Genomic DNA, 16,746 nt, shown 5'->3' on the forward strand with positions numbered 1-16,746 from the left:
TATTATTATTAATATATAACGAAATAATTCATCCTTTCTTTCTTTCTTTCTTTCCTTTTTTCTTTCTTTCTTTCTTTCTTTCTTTCTCAGACAAACATTTACAATAGAAAGTATGTATTTTAGGCACTGTGGCTACCATTTCAAGTTTATCACAGTAACAACTGCATAATAATTATTTAATTAGCATAAGAAATAGCTTTTTCATAGATGCCATACACCTTATGTCAACATTTTTCTCTTGTGTACTTTATACATTTATGTATTATAAATGCACACATCACATCTGGATCTTGTTTTTATATGTGATTTTATTGTGTGCTTAGTGACCATGGGGGACCAGTATGGAAATGCCATCTTGCCCAGTATTTTTGGGACCATATGTTTTTTTGGCATCATTGGAAATTCTATTGTCATCTACACCATCATTAAAAAGACCAAATCATCCAAGCTAAACAAACGGTACCAGACATTTTCATATTCAATCTCTCTATGGTGGATTTGCTTTTCCTCCTCGGCATGCCCTTTCTAATTCATCAGCTCCTGGGAAACGGATCTTGGTGTTTCGGAGCCACTATGTGCAAAGTCATCTCTGCCCTAGATTCGAACAGCCAGACAGTGAGCACCTACATCCTCACAGTTATGACCTTGGACCGTTATGTGGCTACTGTCCACCCATTCCGCTTTAACCACGTCCGGACAACCTGTGTCGCCAGTTGTGTGGTGGGGATGGTGGTGTGGGTGCTTTCTCTCATCTCAATTACTCCTGTTTTAATGTACACTGGCTTGATGCCTCTCCACAATGGCCAGGTGGGATGTGCTCTCCTGCTACCGAATCCATCCATCAACATCTGCCTGTTCACTATCTATCAGTTTGTGCTGGTGTTCGCCCTTCCACTCATGATTATCTGTGTGGTGTTCTCTAAAATTTTGAAGCACATGTCTACCACAGTGGCACCTCTTCCCCCGAGGAACCAACAAGTGCGCACTAAAAGTGTGACTCGGATGGCTGTGGCCATCTGTTTGGCCTTTTTTATCTGTTGGGCTCCGTACTACATCCTTCAAGCTTGTCCATCTGGGAATACAGAAACCCAGTGCCTCGTTTTATTATGTGTCTATCTCCGTTGCCATTAGCATGGGTTACACTAACAGCTGCATTAATCCTTTTCTTTATATTATTCTGAGTAAGACCTTTAAAAGGCAGTTTTATAGTGGCCATCCAGCCTGCACACAACAACTTTCGGGTCAACACGAGTAGCACGGAGGCCACTGTGTCTCTCCGTCTGGCCGCAGACTGCCAAAGACATTTACCTGCTAACACCTCAGAGTAATACACTAATGTTTTTTTTTTTGTTATAAAATATTTTTTTTTTTCCTTAAAACAACCTAATTGAAGCATTGATCAACCTTACACGATTAAAATAAAATAGAAGGATTCAAAAAATAAAAAGGAAAAAACAAAGTGATGGAACAATAGATCAACATTTTATCATCTCTATGTGCTGTGCGTGTATTTGCATTATGCATTTGGATTATGTATTTATACATCATCACTTTATGTTGACCATGTTTACTAGGGGAAAAACTGTGAATATAATTGTGTACAACTGAATGTTTATTTTTTATTTTTTATTTGATCCCTTGAAATATTAATGTAATTTATGTAAACTGTGTGTGTGTTTTAGCGGAACAGAAAACAATTTAGCAGTAAGCATTGAGAATTGTTAATGTGCTTGAAATTTTGTTGTGGTGACTGTTGTTTTGGCAGATACCCTACCGCAGTTACTGTATATAGAAAAGTCAAAAGCCAGTGTTTTTAAATCACGCATAAAGAAAATAAAAAAATTACCATATGTTGTTAAGCATTGATATGAGTATGCTTCTGTATAATCAAGTCAAGTGTAATTTAAACTTACACACTAAAATTAATAAAAAGTCTTTCTACACAATAGTATCAACTAGGTACTATGCTTGTTTTGCAGAGGAATTAATTTAAGCACATTTGGTTAAGTCTTAAGTGTTTTATTTCTTTAATTTTGGATATCAAAATTTCAGACCTGTTCACATATTTAGCCTGTAGAACTGACACTCTCTGTCATGCCATTAATATCAATCAAACATAGATTTTTTTTTCTATTGTTTATACTTTGATCTATTATATTGTATAGACTTTTTGCTTATCTTTAATCACTTGAGAACATTTACAAAATGCTAGTTTAATCAGTGGTTTTAAAAGTGGTATTGAGAATCAGTGTTCAATTTATCAGTCTTTGAGAAATCTATGAAATAGAAATACAGGTGGATCTCAATAAATTAGAATGTCGTGGAAAAGTTAATTTATTTCATTAATTCAACTCAAGTTGTGAAACTCATGTATTAAATAAATTCAGTGCACACAGACTGAAGTAGTTTAAGTCTTTGGTTCTTTTAATTGTGATGATTTTGGCTCACATTTAACAAAAACCCACCAAAACACACACACACACACACACACACACACACACACACACACACACACACACACACACACACACACACACACACAATTATTGTTGATAGATTTTATTATGTCCCTCAGAATTATATTGGTATAAGTTGCACATTCCCTTAATAAAAGACACATTTTTAAAAAAGAAGTGCATGTCTTTTTGGAGCTTCAAATTAAATCTTGTAAAATTGTGATTCATCTTAAAGATGTCTGTTGTGGTTCAAGGCTTCTTGAAATTCTATTGAGAAAATAAAAAATAAAAGTATGTGGAGACAATGCTGCTTGAGAGGTGTATGGACAGTTGTGTCCTGGTGTTTTGTGTAAATAGAAAGATCCTTGAGTCATAAAATTGAAGCTCAAGGAGGCAAATACTACCTCACTACAGCACCAATTTACCATCTAACTGGGCTCATCAACAATAATCCCATCGTGTTCAGCCAGGAATCTTTGGGTGATCCTCGATGATCAGATGACCTTTAAAGACCATATTGCAAAAACAGCATGTTCATGCAAGTTCACACTACACAACATCAGGAAGATCAGACCCTTCCTAATGGAATATGCAACACGGCTTCTCGTTCAGTCCATTGTCATTTGGACTATTGCAATGCTCTTCTGGCTGGACTTCCAACATGTGCAGTCAGACCTCTGCAAATGATTCACAATGCAGCAGCATGTCTTGTTTTCAATGAGCCCAAGAAAGCCCATGCCACACCACTTCTCCTCTATCTGCACTGGCTTCCAGTAGTAGCTCGCATCAAGTTCAAGACATTGGTGCTTGCCTACAGAACAGCCATGGGCTCCACACCCTCCTACCTCCTCTCTCTCATATGCATCTACATCCCCTCCAGAAGCCCTATGATGATTGAAAACCTTGTATAACAGGCACTTCTCATATTTATTTCCATCTTATGATAAATTGCTTGTTGTATTCCACAACTGTAAGTCGCTTTGGGAAAAAAAAATCTTCCAAATTAATAAATGATAAATGACAATGTAATGTGTAAGATACTGTATGAATACGTAACATTTTGTCATAGCAACAGCAGTCTCATGGTAACAGAGGCACCTATTTCTCCATACATTGCCCCTTTATATACGCCCAGTGTCACCAAATCTGAGTAGCCTTTTTATCTTGAAAGCAAATGCATTCTTTTCTTTTATCACACTTCACTTTATTAATCCTGCAGTGCATACATAAGAGCTGATAATAACAGGGAACATTAACAAAAAATAAATAAATAATAAAAACGTTAGCTTCTACGGAGTGGGAGGGAGGGGAGAGGACGTCACGTTCTTAGAAATGTACTCTCTTTTCATGTTCATACCATTCACAAGAAAGCTTAAAATTTTGTTTGTCATGTGGTGTGACCATGAAGTAAAAGGTAATAACATATTTTCCTTACACCTTGAATCCGTGATTGTGAACTGAATTATTTCTGCCACAACCTAATCGCCCTGCAGGGAGGAACTGCCACTCCCACGCACTGAAATACACTCAAGAAAAGAGTTTTTGCAAATTTTAATAGCCTAAACACTGAAGCCACTTGGTTATGATGTTAAAATGTATATTATTCTATATAAAAAAATAAAACATATACCAACCTACTTTTCAAGGTTTTATTTCCTAAAATATTATTATTTTGGCATTTTTTTCTTCATTGTGATTTCAGACAATTATATTGTCCTGACATTTCTGACCTCTTTTGATAAGTATTAATAATTCAGAAATTGAAATCATAATCATCATAGTCTATTAAAGTCGCATTAATAATATTTTTTAATTAATTAGTGGATGCTGACAAAAAAAAAAAAAAGTGTCATGTCATTCACCGACAGGCTAAATTAAATAAAATCAGATCTGAAAGTTTTACATGTCGATCCCATTCTTAGTGTTACACAATTTCAAAACTAGGTATAAAATAGAAATAACACTGAAAGAGAATACTGTTAATCCAGAACTATTAAATAACCATCACGATCTGTTTACCTGTAACAGAAGAGTATTTCTATCATGACAACTCTCTGAAGATTTTAGCATGGTAATGGATATGACAATGTTAATGTATTTGGTCTCGGCAGAATAGATCTGCTATGCTGCTGTTGTTGTAGATTATTGCTGCTGCTGAGTCCAAAACACACGAACAATATGCCAATACAATCCCCGATACGGTGCCGTGAGTAAAGACATAGGCCTACTGCTGCTGCACAAATAGCATATATATAATAACCCCCCAGCAAAGCTGGAACAAGAAGATATACAAAACAGCCAAAATGTGTATGCTGCTGTGAGCGTGAAAACATACTGCTGCTATACAATAACATTCTTGAAAGCATTCCCAAAAGGCAGAATAAGAGATGAAATGATAAGGCCCCCTAAAACAAATAGATTTATTTCCAAGACAGATGTACTGCTGCTGCTCCAGAGAGCCATGAGACCTCGTGTTTGCTATCTATGTGTGCCTGGGCCTGCTTTGCCGAATGGCTAGTGGACTATTGCTGTGTGTACCTGACTGGTTGACCAGACAACTTAAACTAGTGACTTGACTTAAATGCGTTTCTTAGCTAGTGAAGCCCAGAGAAATGAACTAGTGGCTTAATGTGTGAACCTGGGTGCTGTATCCTTTCAACTAATGACCTAACTATGTGTGTCTGAGCGAATATAGCTCAAACTTACCTAGGTAGAAACGCACACTATGTGTGGGATCAACAAACAGGAATCTCACGTTGTAGGCTGATAGATGAAGTAACTCCTAGCAACCACCTGAATCAGGCTCAGGTGACCTGAGCAAATAGTTTTAAATTTTGTCATTCAATATTTGTCATAGTCATTATCCTCTTACCTTTTTTATCCCCCTCACATTAACATTCATCAATGTCACTACAATGAAAATATACTTACATTTAAACTATTAAGTGAAAGTGAAAGTGGTGACATTTGCCAAGTATGGTAACCCATACGCGGAATTGGTGCTCTGCATTTAACCCATCCAAGTGCACACACACAGCAGTGAGAAGTGAACACACCGTGAACACACACCCGGAGCAGTGGGCAGCTATATCCAGCACCCGGGGAGCAACTGGGGGTTTAGTGCCTTGCTCAAGGGTACTTCAGCCATGGGTATTGAGGGTGGAAGAGAGCGCTGTTCATTCTGTTCTGTGAAAGAATAAATTGCTGTACATTCTGTAGTTGTGGTATACCCATAACTAATTCTGCTTAAAAAAATGCAGCTGCTCACTTTTTTCAATATAAAATATATTTGTATTGCATATTAAGAAAAGTTATGTTTGCGTTGTATGTTTAAATCTTTAGCTAAATGCATGACTCATTCCAGATGATCTTAAGCAAGACACTATGTCTGCTTTGCATGCTATATCTGTAATATTTTTCGCTACATTGCTGTCTGATTTTACTGTGCATACTGCTGCTGTTTCTATTAATTGTGACCAAATTAATCAGTGTATAGAAATGCTATGCATGCTGCTATTGAGAAAATTAATATTCTCGAATATAATCTCAAAATCAATAGTGTTTTCACGACACGCCATCAATCCGGAGGTCAGCCATATTGGCGGCACTGAATGTAAACAATGCCATTGAACCGAACAGAACTTGCAAATTTTGCTGATTATTGCTGCTGAAAATGGTCAATTATTGTTGTGTATGGGCTGTACTAATTGGTCGGACCGAGAAAAACATATGGAGTACTATAAAGAGCCAAAAGTTATAACAAATCAAGGAGAAGAGTGCAAAAAACTTTTCTGAGGAAAGACATGAAGTTAAAAATCATGTAATTTGCCAAGTATGGTTACCATACTCTGAATTTGTCCTCTGCGTTCAACCCATCCAAGTGCACACACACCTGCAGTGAGTAGTGAACCCACACACACACGGAGCAGAGGTCAGCCATTTGCTCCACGCCCAGAGCAAAGAGAGCGCTGTACATTCACGTCGCCTCCTACAACTCCTGTCAGTACTAAATCTCAAACCTGCGACCCTTGGGTTACAAGTTGAGTCTGACTCTCTAACCATTAGCCATAACTGCCTATTTAGTTAATGGTGCTATATTATTATTATTGCATTCTAGGAGCCAAAGAAGCCGCTTGTATGGCTCTTTAACCCCCCATTAACTTAAGTTTGTCAAAATATCCTGCCCTTTCCTGCTTACTAAATCCTTCTCTATATGATTTAACAGCTTCCCACGTTTTTTTTTTTTTTTTTTTTTTCGTGGTTTAGACATCATAAATTAGTAGAACAACGTCGTCAGTGGTACATTAACCATGCAATCAATGCTGTTGTTATGCATCCAGGTATTTGACCAAACCATGACGTATACAGTAGGTGCAAATGCTCTATAGAACCCATTAATAGGTAAAGTTGTCCACACTGTATCAGTGCAATACGATCCAACACAACAATTCCCTACAGTAAAACCAATGCCCTGTTCTATTTCTGATGTACTTCAAGTGCTCTATTAAGTGATCTATTTCTAATACGAAAGACAAATGCATTTGTATGAATGCATTGTCGCTTCCACATGTACAGCCTGTTACGCGTGGCACCCTGATGCAGACACTGTGGAATGAATTCACTACCAGCAATGCTTTTCACTGTACCCTCACGCAACTACTGTACATTGATTACTTGCTTCTGCCACTGATAATATTGATAATATTCACTATCATTTCAATACTGAATTTGTGATACATGCTATTGCTGTTAATTTGATCATTTGATTGAACAGATATTGCTGTTAATATGATATTTGTAATGTTGCAATATGAATTTACTACTGTGCATGCTGCTGCTGTTATAATATTCACAAACATATTCTGAATTTGCTAAGCATACCCTACTGTTGCTGCACAAAGTAGATCTGCTGTAACCCTTGTTGAATAAGCAAGAAGTATAAAATGCCTTTTTCACTTTAAAGAGTTAATGTACCATCCATGTGTTTATCACTGAAATTTCATGCAACAAGTACCTGCTGCTACCACTGCTCAATTATTAGCAGACATAATAATTTGACTTGCTATGCATGCTGCTGCTATTAATAATTCTCTAACATTGCAATTTAAATAGCTATGCATACTGCTGCTACTGCACAAAAGTACTTAGAATTTCTATAGCCCCTTTATTAAATAAGTAAAATGCAATCAAATGCCTATTTACCTTTGAATTGGGACTTTACATTATCAGCAAGCAGACTGAAATCAGAATTGGATTTATAGTATACTTTATATATTAAACTAATTTATAATTAATAATTGAATGTAATGAGTGGAATAGAGATGTACCCCTTTAAGAGTGAGCACTCCATTCTGAACTCTCTGTATAGCATGTGCGCCATGAGTACTGAATGTATGAGGTATTTTATGTGTTTATATTTATTTTTTGTTACAGTTGGATGTTTGTGGAAGACAGTTTACTCTTATACAGGGCCACTGTCCTGCAGAGTTTAGTTCCAACTTGCCTTGAAGTTTCTAGTTAGCAAGACCTTGATTAGCTGGTTCAGGTTTTAATTGGAGTTGGAGTTAAACTATGCAAGAAAGTGGCCCTCCAGGAGCAGGATTGGACACCTCTGTATTAAGTAGATCACAGGCTCACTGGTGCCATCTGTGTGACACATAATGAGCTGACATTTAAGGCTAAAAAACATAAGATCTGACTCATCGGAGTATAAACAAAATATGTACAACCAACATGAGTTTTAGTCTACAACAATAATAGGGGGAATGGTGGAAGGTGCCCTCTTAAGAACAGTGTGCATGCTGCTCAGCAGTAAAACGTAGAGATGCGTGTATAAAATAATGATGCATGATTACTGGGTTAGGATGACCACCTATAGGCATTTAATTATCTCAGTCAATAATGAGAAACATCTGAATTACACTAGGCATACATATTTAAAGGCATACCCTACTCATTCAGATTGAATTCTATAAATGCATTCAATGCATGCAGAATTGGCCAGATTATCATGGCAATAAATGAAAACAGATAAATAACATAAGAGAGAAAACTATCAAAGGTAAATCTCTTCTGCTTTGTTTAAACAAATTTATGGTTAAAATCATTTCTGAATAAAATAGAAACTAGCCTTTAATTAGTGCAAACAAACTATACCTGGAAGCGATGAAGACATTTACCATAAGCCTTTCTTTAGTGGTGAAAAAACTCTAGATAAAAAGCATCTATGATTTACAAGCTGAAATTGATTTCTTTCCTAAAAATATAAAAGCTCACCCTCAATTCTCTGTTTCACCTTATAGTAGTGTAATTAGAACTTGAAGGCACTTATGGCCCAAAAAATAAAAAATAAAAAATCCAGAGACTTAAAAATTACATCATTATTCACATGGTGCAGTTGATATCAGCAGCCAATGAGCTTGCTAGTCTACATCACATACTTAGCTAGCTATTTATTTTTCCACTGAATACAAAATTATATGTTAAGCAGAATGACCACAAAAACCTCAAGGTGCAGTCACATTTACCGTTGCTCTGTAAAATTTCACAGGAGGAACCCAGTCATTTCAATATGAATCTGGTGCACTATGTGGGAGATTTGCATGAGGGCAAAGAAATTTCCCCAGCAGATTTAATGCAATTCACTGCAAATTGACCAAACCAAAAGTTCCTTGTCTTGAAAGTTGACTTCTGTGTTTTGCTCTGTGCTTCATAGGATTGCTACACTATCGACACTATGGACATACTGTTCTATTGACCATTTCTCCCCAAACAATTCCACTTTCATAATGTAATGAATGTGAATGTGACTGCGTATGACGCCCTCTGCCTAACATGCTCTTTTGTATTCCAAAGAAGACAACTATGACTCCTAGGTTGTATGTAGTACATGTGCGGCTAATACACTACGACTACTACTACTAGACACTAGAATATATCTATATATATATATATATAGGAATATCTATAGTATATATAGATATATATAATATAATATATATCTATATCTATATATCGTTTTTTTTTTTGCAGACAGTTTTTAGAGGTCCCCAACCATCCCAGCAGAATAATTACAATTCTCTTATGGGCCAGACAAATCAAGCATCACTTTCTTGTGTATAGGTGAATTTGTCCATTGCACTCCTTGTAAATCATTAAAACAATTTTGACCGAATTATAAACATTACTATAGTGCCTAATGATGTTTCTTTGAACAGAATTTGCATTTAAGAATGATGTAGAATCAAGCCTCTTTGAATAAGCACATGGAAAGAAATACTAGAATTTTAGATTTTCTACTTGACAGCAGAAGTACTGAAATCATTGACACGCAAAGTCTTCAAATCTGAGGATCGAGGACGATACGGTAGTAGTGCATGCTGATGAGGAATGGCTCATGGCTGCTTTTTGGCAATGCACGTGGTGAGACTCCCATGAGGAACTGCATCTATTGTAGCCGTGCAGTAAGCGAGAGTTTCACTGTCAAAGTGGGCTGCAAAGAGGGCTTTAGTGTCACTTGATCGTATGGGAACATCAAATACCACTTTTAGATGGCAACCAAGACTAATATACTAAAAACTAGTGTTTTTTATATATATAAATAAGAACTATGTGAATGCTGAATGTCTTGTTAATTTCAAAAAATGATAGGCAAACATATATCATGTTTATTGTAATTAGCTAGCTATAGGTCCACAGGCAACGCTGCTATTCGTCATCTTGATACATGAACATAACAGGTACCCTGTGCAATTAACCAATGATAATTGAATTGTTACATACATGCTATCGCGCTATCATACTCCTGTTCTGCTAGATATATTATCCATTGATTTTTTATTATAAAATTTTTATACATACACACACAAGACATTACAATAATGTTTATACAAATTGTCATATAAAACATCTCAAAGACGCAATTCAAAGAAGAGAGATTTGCAGGGTAATATCAACTAATCTTCATTGTCTTGTGCAGTAAAGTGATCATTATTTCAAGCGCATATATGAGAATTTGGATTATTTTGGAAGCATGGGTAGTGGAAAGACAAAAATGCCCGGTGGGTGTGCGAGCAGAGTACACTGTTGGATGGTCTAGCACACAATGATTCCTGGTTACATGGGCTGTTGTTATCTCATTGCTGCTTTTTGCATGAATGCCCGCGTTGTGCCATACTTCCAACAGAAATAACTCGAGGGGATGATCTTGTTTAGGATTTTCTGAAAGAAGATAATGACCACAATGCAGTCTATTAGGGTGGGTTTCATGAGCTACGAAGAGATTGCGACTTATCCGTGTAAGAAGAAAATGGCAACATAAAACGACTGGTTATGTTTTGCTTTGGACCAGTGATGTCGCTTTGGGGTGGTTAATAACGCTACTAGACAGAAATTTGGTTTTGAGGCAGCTGACAACAAAACTTTGTTTCATATGCTTGGGGGGCTTATTCAATTCAACGCAACACTAATTAATAAATGTGTGAGCTATAGAAAGCCGCATATATGTATAATTTTGCGCACAATTATTACAACTCTAATTCTACCATGCAATTTCAAACATTTATCTGGGTCATAGCAGTACCGGGCAGGTTTCGAATGGAAAAAAAAAAAAAAAAAAAAAAAACAGTAACAGTAATGGCTGTTCCAACATTTTGGTCGCAGTTATATTTTTATGGCTTGTGGTTGGGGTGCTTGCACACTAACGCCTCGCAATGAAGCACTGGCACTGTACAGTGTGGGGGGGATTAATGTGTTAATCCATGCGCCTGAAAACAGCGGGGATGTGATATCTTTGTTTCGGCAAAGGCCTCTCATTACATATCGTGGATTGTTGACTTGCGATTTCAGAATCATTAGTTCATCACAATAAAATGTGTAGTTGGCACCATATATGGGATAGCTCCAGCACGCTTGACTAGCACGAATAGCCACCGCACAGATAAAGCAGTTACAATCATGACAATAGAAGATAGCATGTGGCATAGTCATTTTGGGCTTGCATTTACAAGATCATAACGAGTCTCTGTAATTGTAGACTTGATGTTTCAAGCAGTGCTCTTGTGGCAAGTGCTCTGGGCCATCACATTTGCAGTGTATGTACCAGGTGAGTGTATCACGAGCAAGTTCTACTATCATGGGGGCAGTATATCAGATGGAGTGTAATATTATGGAGGGCTGGTCATGTGAGTTGTAAACGCTATGTATTAATTTTACAAATTCATGCACTGATGGTAAAAGGGGCCTTCTGAGGTCAATCCCTTAATATTTTTGCAAGGAACTAGGCGACAAAATATAAGGGTCTTTATTGAATAAATAATTTATTATAATTTATTAACTACTATAGCCTGCTCCTGGGTATCATAAATGTATGTTAAAAATAATAGACAGGTCTGTTTATGTGTTTAACACCAAAAAAAACAACCATAAAAAACAAAAAAACAAAAAAAAAGCTTCCACATAACCAACAATTAGTGTTTCATTTCAGTGGACCACTGGCTTGAATATTATGGTTTTGGAGTTTTGGGCAAAATGGAGGTAGAGGCATGGTTTTCTAAGCCGAGTCTATGTTTTGAAGGAAACTCAGATAGATTGGCAACGAGGAAAAAAATTAGTACTTATCATTTGAGGAGCTTTGAGAATATTCCATATCATGTGCAATAATCATAGGACACATGGGGGGGGGGGGGGGGGGGGGGGGCCACATTTCTTAATCTCCTTTGGGCCTACTGTTTGGTTTATACCGTGTTAGATTTAATTTAAAACACAATGTGTGAGGTTTGATTCAGTTTGATATTTGAGTTTTCACGTTCACTCACATCTGCATTGAGAAAAAAATAAGTAATTTAGTCTTTCCATAATGTGTAATGCATGCTAACCCGTTGTCACCCCCTTGGCGTATAGTTTCAAAGGAATTAGCTTTTTGCAGTGTGTATGTAGGCGAGTAGTTTTTAATGAGGGCTGCATTCAGAGCTGTTTAGAATGCTTGCTTGAGAGAGGCGATTACATAAGATGGCCGGTACTGTTGTGCGTGTTCTAATTAGTCTTAGAACTGATCAAGAGGTTCTACGGTGTCCCCAGAAACCCACACTGCGCCCTGGGAGGCCGGATAGGATAGGGAAGGGAGTTTTTAGTGGTTCGGTGTACACTCTTTTCTATGTGCTACTGAACCCCGTCGTTGTTACATAAGGGGCAATTAGAGCCAAACGCGCGCATCCCATGGTGTTCATGGTACAGTATCTGCTCAAGGGTCACTTCTTTCTTTGATTCTGGCGCGTTTCTTCGGGTAATTGGCTAGATGTCTCTCACGTTCAGTTGTGACCGATGTGCACAAACATTTTTGCACGTATGAGGCGAAGCCGATGTAATGAAGGAATCTCATTCGCCCGGGCAAAAACCAATAAATGAAGTTGTTGTTCAAACGCTTTTTTTTTTTTTTTTTTGGGAACACCTTATGGTTTCCCCCCGGAGTCGAGCAGAACTATTGCGAGCAGCTGACTGCTTCTTGTTCATGGACAATAAAATCGACTGAATGATTATGTGGGTGTCAAGCTCGAAATATATCAAACCGGCACACTAAAAGTAGTACACTATGTCTGATAAATTTCAAAGTGTTTCTGAAGCCAGCATGCTAATGCTAACTTCGTTGTGTAAGAAAAATGGGCTGATAATGTAAGTCAATCATTATTCACTAACTAATTTTTGTGTTCGGTCTAACCGTCATTCCAGTCCAGGAAAATCTTCAAAGATATTAATATTTCCTACAAAAGTTTTTCTTGACATTTACTTACATTACTAAGAATCACAAAATTTCATGGCATAAAAGACATTTACGCACAACCTGAAGGGGTAGGCGATTTTTGACAATTATAGCTACAGAGCCTTGTTCTTTCTAAAATAAAAAAAAACATGATACTATAAATCAGAGGGCAGAAGACTTGGAATACTGTGTTACACAGTAATATAACAGGATTATAGTAATGTATTGATTCGTTGTATCATTTAGAGGCCTAAACTGAAATATGTGTATCAATAGCGCATACAGCAGTGAGTGGTTAATGGTGGTCAGTTTTTTTGGCTTTATGGTTAAGGGGCATTCACATTCTCTTGATATGGGAAAGAAAGGCAGGCATGAGGAGCATCCTGGGCTTAAACATGTGCCTGTTGTGGTATAGTCTGATAAAATAAAAAAAAAAAAAAAAGAGAATTAAGTACATGTCTGGAATCAAGCATGATGGTCAAATAAATCACTAATGACAATTTTCTTTTTGGTTGGTTAGGCTACGCTTGAAGTGTCAAAACGGTTAGGGTCTTGTTACTGCATTTCAAACTAGGATTAGAGTGGTTAGCGTTATAGATTAAACGGTCAATGTCTGTACGCGTTGCTTTTTTTCAGAGTCGTGCCCTGTTTTAGCTGAAGGTGTTCTAATAACATTGTGTTGTAAACATGCCATCCGATAGAAATATTATTCTCACGCTAAAGGCACAACATTGTAGATTCAGGGTTTGATTTCATCAGGCGTTTTAAAAGTATATTTAATAATACAGATGGATAATGGAAGACATGGCATACTGTCATAAACGAGGAGTGAAAATTTAATAAGCTTTATGTTTGGTCTGAGAGGGGCCCATTAAACAGTCAGACAGTGGGGTGGGCATATAAATTGCACTTGAAAGTGGGCAAGTAAATGAACATGCTTTGTTACAAATGTCAGAAAACTCATGGGGAGGTCCATAAAGCGCACCAGTTCCAGTACCCAATCCTACCAGACATCATAGATAGATGTGTGAAACTAAAAAGATAGAATATAGCGTATTCCCTTCATGGTATTACAGGTGATAAATCCTATTTAGATGACCAGCATAGAAAATCAAATCCTGAGGGCCAATCATTTTTCAATTCGAAATTGATGGTGGCCCTGAGGGCCATGTACTGGCTTAGTGGGGCAATCAACCGACAATCTGACGAATCTAAAAAAAAATAGCTCTAGGTTCACATAGACACATTCATATAAGCTAGAAAAAAAGTGAACAAATATATGCCATCCACTAGTTACAAATGTCTGTGCTAACTTCACTAGTGTTCTGCCATACATTTCAAACCTATCTTTTCTTACCACTCAGGTCGTGACAGTGGGCTTTTAGATATTTGCGTACACTGTTGTGATTGGGGGTGTAGTGAAGTAAGCCTTAGAAGCTTGATATCAGGCACTGCGCTTCTTTCTTGCACAGTGAGTGTGTAGCTGTCCTGTTTTTCTCCTTCTTTTTTTTTTTTTTTTTTTTTTTTTTTTTTTTTTTTTTTTTTCTAGCGTGTGCGTTGAAGGGTGTTTGCTGAGAGCTCCTGTCAATAGGAAAGCGTCTCATGGGGGCGCCTGGGCTGCCGATGTGCCATTCGGCTGTGGTAACGATGCTGTTCGCTTCTTAAGCCTAGATCTGGTCCATGGCTTGGATATTGATAGACCTATTTCTGAGCGTTTGCTTGGTGTCTGATGAAGCGGCTACAACTCACCTTGCCCATTTGCTAATTTCGGCGTCACTAGAGTCATGTCTATCGAAACCTTGGTTTGTGTAATTAGCATTACGCCTTGCTAACTCTGAAGTTCGATTGTAGTGTGCCTTCATTGGAGAAGAGTAGATTCCAGATGGGCTCCTTCACCTCTGCATCAATCCCACGGCCTTTTCTCACGAGATTCAACGGTCTCGATAGACATAGGGAAGCGAGTCTTTCTTGCATGGAAACCGCTCTTTCAGAAAAGGCACAGACTAAACTATTCAGGGACGTTTTGTCGCCTGTTCGCGCTTTGCTTCTGTTTCTCCTCTAGTATGTCTTGCTCAAAAAAACTTGCTTGGATCATCCTCTTTTGTTGTTTGGCCGCACCGCCTTAGGCTTTGGGACCATTGGAATGTGATTCCATGCGGCCTGTGTCTGCTTTGACTTTTCTGGGACTGTGATGCGTTCACTGTTTTGATTTGTCCAGGCTGGACTCCATCTGGTCGAAATTTCGCACTCTTGGCTCTTGGTGCTGGTCTGCGGGCTTGGCCTTGTTGACGGGCAAGCCAGTTGCTTTCTCTGAGCTAGTCTTCTTTCTTGACCCTCAGGGGCGGTATTTTTGAGATGTACTCTATTGTGAGGTTCCGAGCTGCGGTGGAGCCTTGAAGATTTGGCTGTGGAATTGTTTCGTATCATTGTTTGATCTGCTTACTTTATGCTGAAGGTCGAGTCATTTAGGCGCAACAAATAGGGTCTTTGGTGGCATTCTTGGGCGCTTCTGCCAGATGCTTCAATACCTTGCCACGCCAGCTCTGGGGCAGGAGGGGGCGCTGGGCCAATGGAGCTTGCTCGGGCAGGTTTTGGGCGGTCTTTGCTTCGCAAAGGAACATCGGCAGCGGGAGCACCCTGGTCTTGTGGGACTTTTCATGGCTTAGGGCACTATTAGGCGCCACTATGGAGTCCCCCACGAAAGGTCTACTTTTCGAAGGCCGTGGATCCTAAAGATACTGACATTTAATACAATCATTTATCCACATGGTGGAGAACACACTTATCACACAAACAGAACGAAGTGAAGAGCTATGATGAAATCTCTGGCGCATATGTGGGGCCTCCTATTTTATTTAGTCGTTAGAAGCATTTCTTATTTGACACCAAACGCTTGCTTTGTAAACTCACGCTCTTCTCTTCGCACTGAGGGCTCATTTTGAAGATCGGTAGACTCTGGGGATTCGGGAGATAGGAAGATAGGGCGATGTTGTGGAAAAGCGTGGATACCATACTTCGCACTCTTGTTGCTGTCACCATATCAAACGGATAAGCCAGTGAGTGCTGACATGGAGGAGCTGGTGGAACCCGCAGCAATGTAGACCAAGACTGTTCAGTGGCTGGTCCGATTTTTCCTCACCTATGCGTAAAGGGCCGATCAAAATGTTGGCTCTCTCACTGACCTTCCTTTTTAATAAAATAATTCCTCATCCAGTCACATGTTTCTGTATGAGCGTATTCTATGAACGACCTAAGGTCATGCATTGAATATGCAGGGCATCTTAGCCACCAGTCAAAATGAACTCACGCTTCGTCGTTCATGATTATCTGTGGCATAGTACTGGCAGGAAGTCTTTTCATAAAGCATGTTTATAAAGAAATGCGACAATTGGAAGTATGAATGTTTTTGGGCGCAATTATCATCACTGGCTCGAATACTGTCCGATTGAGGCTTGTAAGATTCAAAAATACGAGTATAAAAAAGTTATGTCGAGATCTGGTGGGTGTTTATTAAGGCATTCTATCGGTAGCGAG

At 38.3% G+C, this 16,746-nt stretch overlaps 1 protein-coding gene and 1 pseudogene across 2 annotated transcripts in view; one reads left to right on the forward strand and one right to left on the reverse strand.

Moving 5' to 3' along the window:
• usp43a (ubiquitin specific peptidase 43a) overlaps nucleotides 1-16,746 on the reverse strand; it is a 379,370-nt gene that overhangs the window by 332,872 nt on the left and 29,752 nt on the right. The window lies entirely within an intron of this gene.
• On the forward strand, nucleotides 329-1,328 carry LOC109096429 (annotated as a pseudogene).

Source organism: Cyprinus carpio, chromosome A6, assembly GCF_018340385.1.
Source record: "Cyprinus carpio isolate SPL01 chromosome A6, ASM1834038v1, whole genome shotgun sequence".
NCBI classification, from domain to species: Eukaryota; Metazoa; Chordata; class Actinopteri; order Cypriniformes; family Cyprinidae; genus Cyprinus; species Cyprinus carpio.